The 9,339-nt window shown below is 44.2% G+C and overlaps 1 protein-coding gene across 12 annotated transcripts in view; it reads right to left on the reverse strand.

Annotated features, from left to right (window-relative positions):
• The window catches only part of CIT (citron rho-interacting serine/threonine kinase), a 104,570-nt gene extending 101,012 nt beyond the window's left edge, over positions 1-3,558 (reverse strand). For 7 of the 12 annotated variants that reach the window (XM_087880499.1, XM_060685165.2, XM_060685164.2 and 4 more), the window contains exon 1: positions 3,293-3,558. The gene's annotated coding sequence lies outside the window, so the exon portion shown is untranslated. Of the gene's footprint in view, positions 1-3,216 lie in introns of all 12 variants that reach the window. The other 5 variants (XM_087880498.1, XM_087880502.1, XM_060685167.2 and 2 more) reach the window with 2 other exon arrangements.
• Positions 3,559-9,339: the final 5,781 nt, after the last annotated feature.

The following is a 9,339-nucleotide window of genomic DNA, read 5'->3' on the forward strand; positions in this document are numbered from 1 at the left end:
CTATTCTATTCTATTCTATTCTATTCTATTCCATTCCACTCCACTGTCTGTATTCCTATTCTATTCTATTCTATTCTCCATTCCATTCTATATTCTATTCTATTCTTTCCTCCTCTTCTCTCTGCTCTCATTCCTTCTTTCTCCTATTCTATTCTATTCCATTCTATTCCTATTCTCTATTCTATTCTATTCTACTATTCCATTCCATTGTCTGTATTCCTATTCTATTCCATTCTATTCTCCATTCCATTCTCCATTCCATTCTATATTTTATTCTATTCTCTTTCCTATTCTCTTTCCTCTTATTTTTTCTCTTCTCTCATTCCTTCTTTCTCCTATTCTCTTCTCTTCTCTTCTCTTCTCTTCTCTTCTCTTCTCTTCTCTTCCTATTCCTCTTCCTCTTCTATTCTACTCTATTCTCAGGCACCTCACAGGTTGGTTGTTGTTGTGGGGAAAACAGTGAAGGAAGGATTATTGTAGGTGTTCACCTTGAGTTATTTATAAAAATAATGAAGGCAGATAAAAAAAAAACAACTAAAAGGCAACTCAGCCAGCATACACTGAAAATAAAGATTTCAAAAACGATATTGTTTGATTAATAGGCAACAACTCCAAGGAATCTTATTATTGAATATATCAGTTTATAATCGCTCCTCTCAGGCCCATAAGGCAACCAGCAATCCAATGGTAATGCACAACCGTTTAAAGTCCCCCCCAAGGAAAAAAAAATGATCGCTAAAATGATTTTCCTCCCAGCTCAAAGAGCTCGGCTGAAGAAAGACATCACTCGGTTGTCAGGGATGAATGCGATCCTTGCTTCCACGGTTTGACGCTCAGAAGGGACATAAAAGTTATCAAACCCTGACTTTAAACCACAAGTGGCTTTCCTGGCCCCGTTCTTTCTTGTTCCCTCTGGTCTGACGGATCAGCCATTAGCAAGATGTCAGAGACAGAGAGAGAGAGAGAGAGAAATGATGGTTTTAAGGCAGCTGGTAGCAACGCTGGGACAGTCGTTGCGATGACAATCAACCTCCCCAGTTTTTTCCGCTGCTGGGGTGAAGATGCTCCCTTTCCTTGACCAAGGAAGATGGGGAAGTTATGGGCCTCCTGCGCCATCCAAAAAAATAAAATTAGAATGGAATGGAATGGAGTGGAGTGGAGTGGAATAGAATAATAGACTAAAGTTACTCTACTTTGGTGTGGAGTGGAGTGGAGTGGAATGGGCTGGAAGGAAAGGGAAGGGAGGGGAGGGGAGAGGAGAGGAAAAGAGAAAAGTTGGAAGGGACCTTGGAGGTCCTCTAGTCCAACCCCCTGCTCAGGCAGGAAACCCTGGCCTATACCTTTTCAGACAAATAACCTACCCTTTGGAACAGGTTACCCCCAGGGATACGAATGATCCCAGATCTTCGTACTTTCCGTCGTGCACTTAAGACCTTTCTATTTCACCAAACCGGGCTGGCATAAATCTCTTCTAATTTTCCTAAATCTTTATGTTGAAAATTCTTAACCGATCACACTTTATATGTATGTTATTTTAACTGTTCACCGCCCTGAGTCCTTCAGGAGAAGGGCGGTATAGAAATTGAATGAATGAATGAATAAATAAATAAATAATAAATAAATAAATAAATAAATAAATGGCTGTCCAATCTCTTCTTAAAAACTTCCAGTGTTGGAGCATTCACAATTTCTGGAGGCAAGTTGTTCCACTGATTCATTGTTCTAACTGTCAGGAAATTTCTCCTTAGTTCCAGGTTGTAAGTCAAGGACTACCCGTATGGGAGGGGTACATGTGATGAAACAAAACAAAGAGGTGCCTTATTTGAGGATATTTATAACCCATTCCAAACCCAGCCTATTCAAGGCAAGATACAAGAGCAAAACAAACAGTAACAAGGAAAATAATCCAAAACAAACATCATGAGTATGTGAAAAGTAAACAAATGGAATAGAGGGGAGGGAAGGGGAGAACAGAACAGAAACAAGATGGAAGTAGAGAAGGAAGGAAGGGAGAACAGAAGAAAGAAGTAGGGAAGGAAAGAAGGGAAAACAGAAGAAAGAAGTAGGGAAGGAAGGGAGAACAGAAGAAAGAAGTAGGAAAGGAAGGAAGGGAGAACAGAAACAAGAAAGAAGTAAGGAAGGGAGAACAGAAGAAAGAAGTAGAGAAGGAAGGAAGGGAGAACAGAAGACAGAAGTAGGGAAGGAAGGAAGGGAGAACAGAAGACAGAAGTAGGGAAGGAAGGAAGGGAGAACAGAAACAAGAAAGAAGTAAGGAAGGGAGAACAGAAGAAAGAAGTAGAGAAGGAAGGAAGGGAGAACAGAAGAAAGAAGTAGGGAAGGAAGGAAGGGAGAACAGAAGACAGAAGTAGGGAAGGAAGGAAGGGAGAACAGAAACAAGAAAGAAGTAGAGGAGGGAGAACAGAAGAAAGAAGTAGAGAAGGAAGGGAGAACAGAAGAAAGAAGTAGGGAAGGAAGGAAGGGAGAACAGAAGAAAGAAGTAGAGAAGGAAGGGAGAACAGAAGAAAGACGTAGGGAAGGAAGGGAGAACAGAAGAAAGAAGTAGGGAAGGAAGGGAGAACAGAAACAAGAAAGAAGTAGAGAAGGAAGGAAGGGGAGAACAGAACAGAAACAAGAAGAAAGTAGAGAATAGAGGGTAGGGTAGGGTAGGGTAGAGTAGAGTAGTCTTCATGGCCAAGTGTGATTGAACACACAAGGAATTTGCCTCCCGTGCATAAGCTCTCAGTGTACACACTTACAACAGCAAAGCCAGAGATCATAAATCCTAATGCAGAGTTATGAGCTAACGATATCAGAACAGGCTTTCCCCACCCTCTAATATGGACTGAACCAATTATTACGGTGTCCAATTCTTCACGGATTTATACAGGTCGTCCTCAACTTACGACCACAAACCAGCCCCAGGATTTTAGGCTGCTAAGTGAGACATTTGTGAAGCGGCCCCATTTTTACCACCTTTTCCCCTCCACCGTCGTTAAGCGAGTGAATTCCTTGCAGTCGTTAAAAGTGAAGGAGGGGCTGGACAGCCACTCCTGGGGCAAAGCAGTGGGGCTGGACTAGATGACCTCCCAAGGTCCCTCCCAACTCTATTCTGTTGTTCTGTTGGCTCATGACACCTGAGAACTGGGGTTTTCTGCATTCTATTGCATTTCCAATAGAATAGGGCTTATTCCATGCGGGAAAAGCGGAAAGCAGCACCTCTGAGCATGTGCAGAGAGCCCCCTTGGGCTGGGCAGCACCACGCGGCCCCGCGCTTCCCTCAACGGAGGCTTACTCGCTCCCAGCGCCCAGTGCCCAGCTCCCAGCGTCCGCCGCCTCCTCGGAAGCGAGGACCCCCGAGCTCCTTCAGCGACCGCCCGCCGCGACGACCCGCCTAGCCGCTCCCGCCATCGGCGTTTGAACGGGGCTTAAAGCCCCGCCCCAGTCTTCGCCCCGCCCCTCCCTCTCAGCTCCTCCCACCGGCAGATCGCGTCATCCGCGCTCTCCGCCAATCCCCGGCGTGGGTGACGTCACCGAGGGGGGGAGAGGGCGCGCGAGCCCGCGTGCGTGCGTGCGTGGCCCGCGTGCTGCTGACGCGTCTCTGGGGCGTGGCCAAGCGAGCCCAACGGTCAAAGGGGAGGGGCGGGCGGGGGAGGTCACGTGTCCCACGAAAGTCCCGCGTGGCAGGCTGCGTTCGCACGACGTGTGTTGCGTGTTCGGATGCTTTTTTTTTTTTTCTTGCTTTTTTTTTTTTTTTCCTGAACTGGTGGATCCGGGTGTTCACCAAACCATAGGGAGCCGTCGTGACGAATGGTTTGCCAGCAGGGAGGAGAGGACAGGAGAGGACCTTAAAAGGTCATCTAGTCCAACCCCCCCTTGCTCAAGCAGGAGTGCACAAGCATGCACACGTTAAGGCAAAAACCAAGCCAGGCAGTGCAGGGCTCCGGCGAAAATGGATCCTGAATGTTCTGTCATTATTATTTAGAACTAATAAATGAATAATATAAACGAATAATTATTATTAGCTGCCTGTCTCACCTTGAAATGACTCTGGCCAGCTTACAGTGTTAAAAAGAATAAAAGAATACATACATAAATACATACATATAATATATATATTATATATATATATATATATATATATATAAGATATAAGACAAACAGATGATGATAAATATAGAAATCTGAAATAAATAAATAAATAAATAATAGATATAGATGATAGGAAGATAGATGAATGATATAAGGTAGATAAGATGATACAAGACAGATGATAGATAAATATAGATATAGATGATAGATAGGAGATAGATAGGAAGATAGGAAGAATGATATAAGGTAGATAAGATGATATAAGACAAATGATAGATAAATATAGATGATAGATGGATAGATGAGATAAGATAGATAAGATGATACAAGACAGACAGATGATGATAGATAAATATAGATATAGATGATAGATAGGTATATAGATGGATGATAGAAAGATAGATGAATGATATAAGATAGATAAGATGATACAGATGATAGATATAGATATAGATGATAGGAGATAGATAGGAAGATAGGAAGAATGATATAAGGTAGATAAGATGATATAAGACAGATGATAGATGGATAGATAGATGGATGGATGAGATAAGGTAGATAAGATGATACAAGACAGACAGATGATGATAGATAAATATAGATAAAGATGATAGATAGATGGATGATAGGAAGATAGATGAATGATATAAGGTAGATAAGATGATACAAGACAGATGATGATAAATATAGATGATAGGTGATAGATAGATAGGAGATAGATGGATAGATAGATAGATAGAGATAGAGCTATTTATACACACACACACAACAATAAGAATTAGCCCTTTTTAAAGCTTGGTATATTGCCTTCTATCCTATGTTAATCAAAGCTGAGTTCCTGCAACACGTTTATTAAGTAAATTAATGCACTAATACATTTCGATTCGTGCCATTTATTTGTATTAATGCACTCCACTTAACAACAGTTCGCTTAGCGACCGTTGGAAGTTACAACAGCATTGGAAAAAAGTGAGTTATTGACCGTTCCCAAGCGGTCTTGCAAGGAATATCAATGCTTCCGTTCTCCTCCATCCGGTCAGAACTGAAGAATCTTCTTGGGTGAGAAGCGAAACGTCTTCAAAAGGAAAAAAAAAAAAAAAAGTCCAGTGGCCTCTGGGGGGGGAAGAAAAAGCACCTTTGAGACTCCAAGCTAATAGCGCATTTAACTCCTCCCCTCCCCACCTCTGCTTGCTCTTCTCCTACAAGCTGGGCTGTCACCTGTGTGTCTCACCTGCTTTATGATGTCACAACAGCTGGACCCCTCCCTGCCCTTGCCCACTGTCCCTTGGCAGCAGAAGAGCATGGGAAGTTAAAAGAGGCTGACACACCTGTCTTTCAGTCTCGCAGAATCATGGCCAACCTTCCGCACAAAGAGTGCCCCAACACCGAATACATGGTCCCGGTAACCATGATGTCGCCGGACATCGACTGGATGCATTGCCCAGCCGGCCTCTGCAAAGTCAGCCTGTTTGATGACAAAGTCCAAACCGACAAGCAACGGAAGCTGGTTTGTTTCGTCGACGTCTCCAGCCTGAACGCCAAGGATCAAGGCCGGGATTCGCTGTCCGCTTCCGGGGAGCTCGGTGGCATCGAGGCTCCGGATGGAATCGATCTAGGGGAGAGGGAGATCGTGGTCATCCGTGACGAGAAGAAGGGCTTGTCCAACACCGAAGGCTCCGTGTGTTTTTTCAAGCAAAGCTCCTGCGAGAAAGGAGACGTGACCAATTGGCTCAACAGAGACCTGCAGAAATACGCCGTCGGGTTCCAGCATGCTCTCAACCCTACGAAAGGACCCGGGAAAAACCTGCCTTGCGAGGCGGAACAGAGGTCGGTTCAGAATGGACCGGCTCCTTTCAGCTGTTCTGGCGCCTAAAAAAAAAGAAGCCTCGGGACTCATGCCCGTCCGCGAGGAAGTTGCATCTTTGGACCTTCAGAAGACATGCAAAGAGATCAAAGAAGATGGTCAATAAATTTTTTTTGTAAATGAACGCTGGAGTGAGGCTGTCATTGCTGTCAGGGTTAGAGGCCAGCCGTGGTGGCGCAGTGGTCAGAATGTGGTACTGCAGGATAATTCTGCTGACTGCCGGCAGTTCGATCCTGACCGGCTCAAGGCTGACCTTTCCTTCCTTCCTTCCTTCCTTCCTTCCTTCCTTCCTTCCTTCCTTCCTTCCTTCCTTCCCAGTGGTTAGAATGCAATATTGCAGGCTAATTCTGCCAACTGCCAACAGTTCAATCCTGACCAGCTCAAGGCTGATCCTTCCTTCCTTCCTTCCTTCCTTCCTTCCTTCCTTCCTTCCTTCCTTCCTTCCTTCCTTCCTTCCTTCCTTCCCAGTGGTTAGAATGCAATATTGCAGGCTAATTCTGCCAACTGCCAGCAGTTCAATCCTGACCAGCTCAAGGCTGACCCACCCTTCCTTCCTTCCTTCCTTCCTTCCTTCCTTCCTTCCTTCCTTCCTTCCTTCCTTCCTTCCCAGTGGTTAGGATGCAATATTGCAGGCTAATTCTGCCAATCCTGACCGGCTCAAGGCTAACTGAGCCTTTCGTCCTTCCGTGGTCGGTAAAATGACCTATGATAGTGACATGCGACCGTTTTTCACAGGACCGTTGCAACATCCCCACATGGGTCACGTGATTAAAATTCAGATGCTTGACAATTGACTCATATTTATGACCTTTTCCAGTATTTTTCTACTTGCATTTTTTTTTAACGTGCTTTCCAACTGCTAGATGGGCAGAAGCTGGGACAAGTCACGGGAGCTCACCCCGTTACGCGGCACCCGGGATTCGAACCGCTGAACTGCCGACCTTTCGATCGACAAGCTCAGCGTCTTAGCCCCTGAGCCACCACATCCCTTTAAATTAATTAGACTGTAGCAATTTTGGGCTCAGTCATGGTCGCAAGCCAAGGACTGCCTATATCTCCTTTTTTTTTTTTTTTAGCTCTGGAGCAAATGTTCTATTGCTAAAAAAAACTCGAGCAAAACCAGAGACCCAAATATCTTTTATTCTGAATTCAAGCTGAATTCAAGCTTTTGGTTTCTCTCCCTCTGTCTCTCTCTCTCTTTCTCTCTCTCTCTGTATGTATTGGCTTCTCTCCTCCCCTCAAGTCACTGCACTTATTTCTATCTTTGGAAAGACTTGGCAATGGCCTCCTACGCCTTATTTTATTTTCCTTCCCCAAATTAGTAATTATGTGCTGTTGGCTTTGTCAGACTTGGCCCTGAAATCTTTCTTTTCTTTTCTTTTTTTAATAATTTCTGCAAAAAATAAATTCTTGGATTGTGTGTCTCTCGTTTCATCCATTGTTCGTCTGCTGACACTTGTTTTTAGACTCTCATTTACAAGGATGTATATTTGGGGGATTTTCGAAAAGTAATTAATGTTCTGGCAGCGATTAGAAGCAAGGAGAGAAACATGTAATAACAAAAAGTGGCTTTATATTTGGTCAATGTTCAATGGTTGCGTACTCGGCATGGACTGAAGCACGAATGCCATCGAGCGATTCGTTAATGGGGGTTGTTTACAAAAACCACAATCGCCTGGCATCGGAGATTGTGGCCGAACCATAAACTCTGATTTACAAGCTTTCTGGAGGAGGGGTCTCCAACCTTGGCAACTTTAACCCTGGTGGACTTCAACTCCCAGAATTCCCTAACCAGCTGGGGAATACTGGGAATTTATTTATTTTTTTAATTTGATTTATATGCCGCCCTTCTCCGGAGACTCAGGGTGGCTTACAGTGCGCTAAGCAATAGCCTTCATACTTTTGTATATTTATATAAAGTCAGCTTATTGCCCCCATAATCTGGGTCCTCATTTTACCTACCTTAGAAAGGATGGAAGGCTGAGTCAACCTTGAACCTGGTGAGATTCGAACTTGCAGTAATTGCAGGCAGCAGATGTAAGTGGATGTTAATAACAGTGCTTTAGTCTGCTGAGCCACCAGAGCTCCTGAGTTGAAGTCCTCCAGGCTTAAAATTGCTAGGGTTGGGGACTCCTGTTCTGGAGGATGCCTTCCCAGCTCTGTTGAACTTCAACTCCCAGAATTCTCAGTGAGCGAACTGGGAGGCATCACATGACACCTTCGAAGAGTTATCATTGGCTCCTTCGACAGGTTTTTACAACATCCTTTGTAAACTCTAGCCCTTGGGACCAGAATTTCCGTTGCTAAGCCAAACGGTCGCTATCCAAATCACACCCAATTTTATGACCCTTTTGCCATGGTGGTGACATAGATCACTGCCCGTTGTTAAGCGAATCGCGCAGTCTTTAAACAAGTCGGGTGTCAGCGTTCCAGAAAAAAACCCAACTCCCAAGTAAAGATCCCTCCTTGGACAGGTCTCCTGCCTGAGCAGGAGGTTGGACTAGAAGACCTCCAAGGTCCCATCCAGCCCTAAGATTGTATATGACTATCAAGAGAGTTAACAAATTTAAATGACAGACCTGCATTATTGCTATCCAGCACAACACTGCCCTCTGCTGGCGATCCCTGGTAAGAAAAAGCATTGGGAATCGAACCTCCATCATCATGAAATCTAAAATCAGAACATAACTGCCTTTTCTCAAGCATTAAATTAAACGGACCAGGATTTACTCAACTCCGTAACATATTGAATCCCAGAACTAACGCTTGGCTGTGGAAAACCGAGTCAGGAGACAAGCCCACCTCATTGTGGTCTTATCCCTGCGCACAGAAAAGCAGCACATCAAGATAAAACGAACAAGAAATTAATCTTTTTCGTTCGGTTGGCAATAGAATAGAATAACAGAGTCGGAAGGGACCTTGGAGGTCTTCTAGTCCATCCCCCTGCGTAGGCAGGAAACCCTACACCACTTCAGACAAATAATAAATAAGACACAGACAGACTTTGGTTGGCTCAGAGCTCAGAGTGTTGTACGAATTGCCTTGCGGTGAGATGGGTGGCAAATAGATTTAACGACTAATAATAATAATAATGAATGACCAATGAAGAAGAAGTGTGTAGGTCAGGGTTGAAATTATGAGTCCTTGGTGTTCTCTGCGCTTGCTGGTTTTCTTGGAGACGTTTGAAACATCTGCAAGAAAAGAAGCAAGCTCAGAGAGCATCAGGGACCCCTCAATAATAATGAAGGGGTACAGCTGGTTAATTCTGGTACAAAGACGGTTGTTTTCTGGTTGTAGATTTTTCCGTGGGAAGCATTCAGACACACCTAAAAAAATTTTTTTAGTCAACCAACCTTAGATAAAAGCGCTTCTCCGATACCTAGCAG

This window comes from Pantherophis guttatus, chromosome 17, assembly GCF_059756535.1.
Source record: "Pantherophis guttatus breed Tessera chromosome 17, ASM5975653v1, whole genome shotgun sequence".
NCBI lineage: Eukaryota > Metazoa > Chordata > Lepidosauria > Squamata > Colubridae > Pantherophis > Pantherophis guttatus.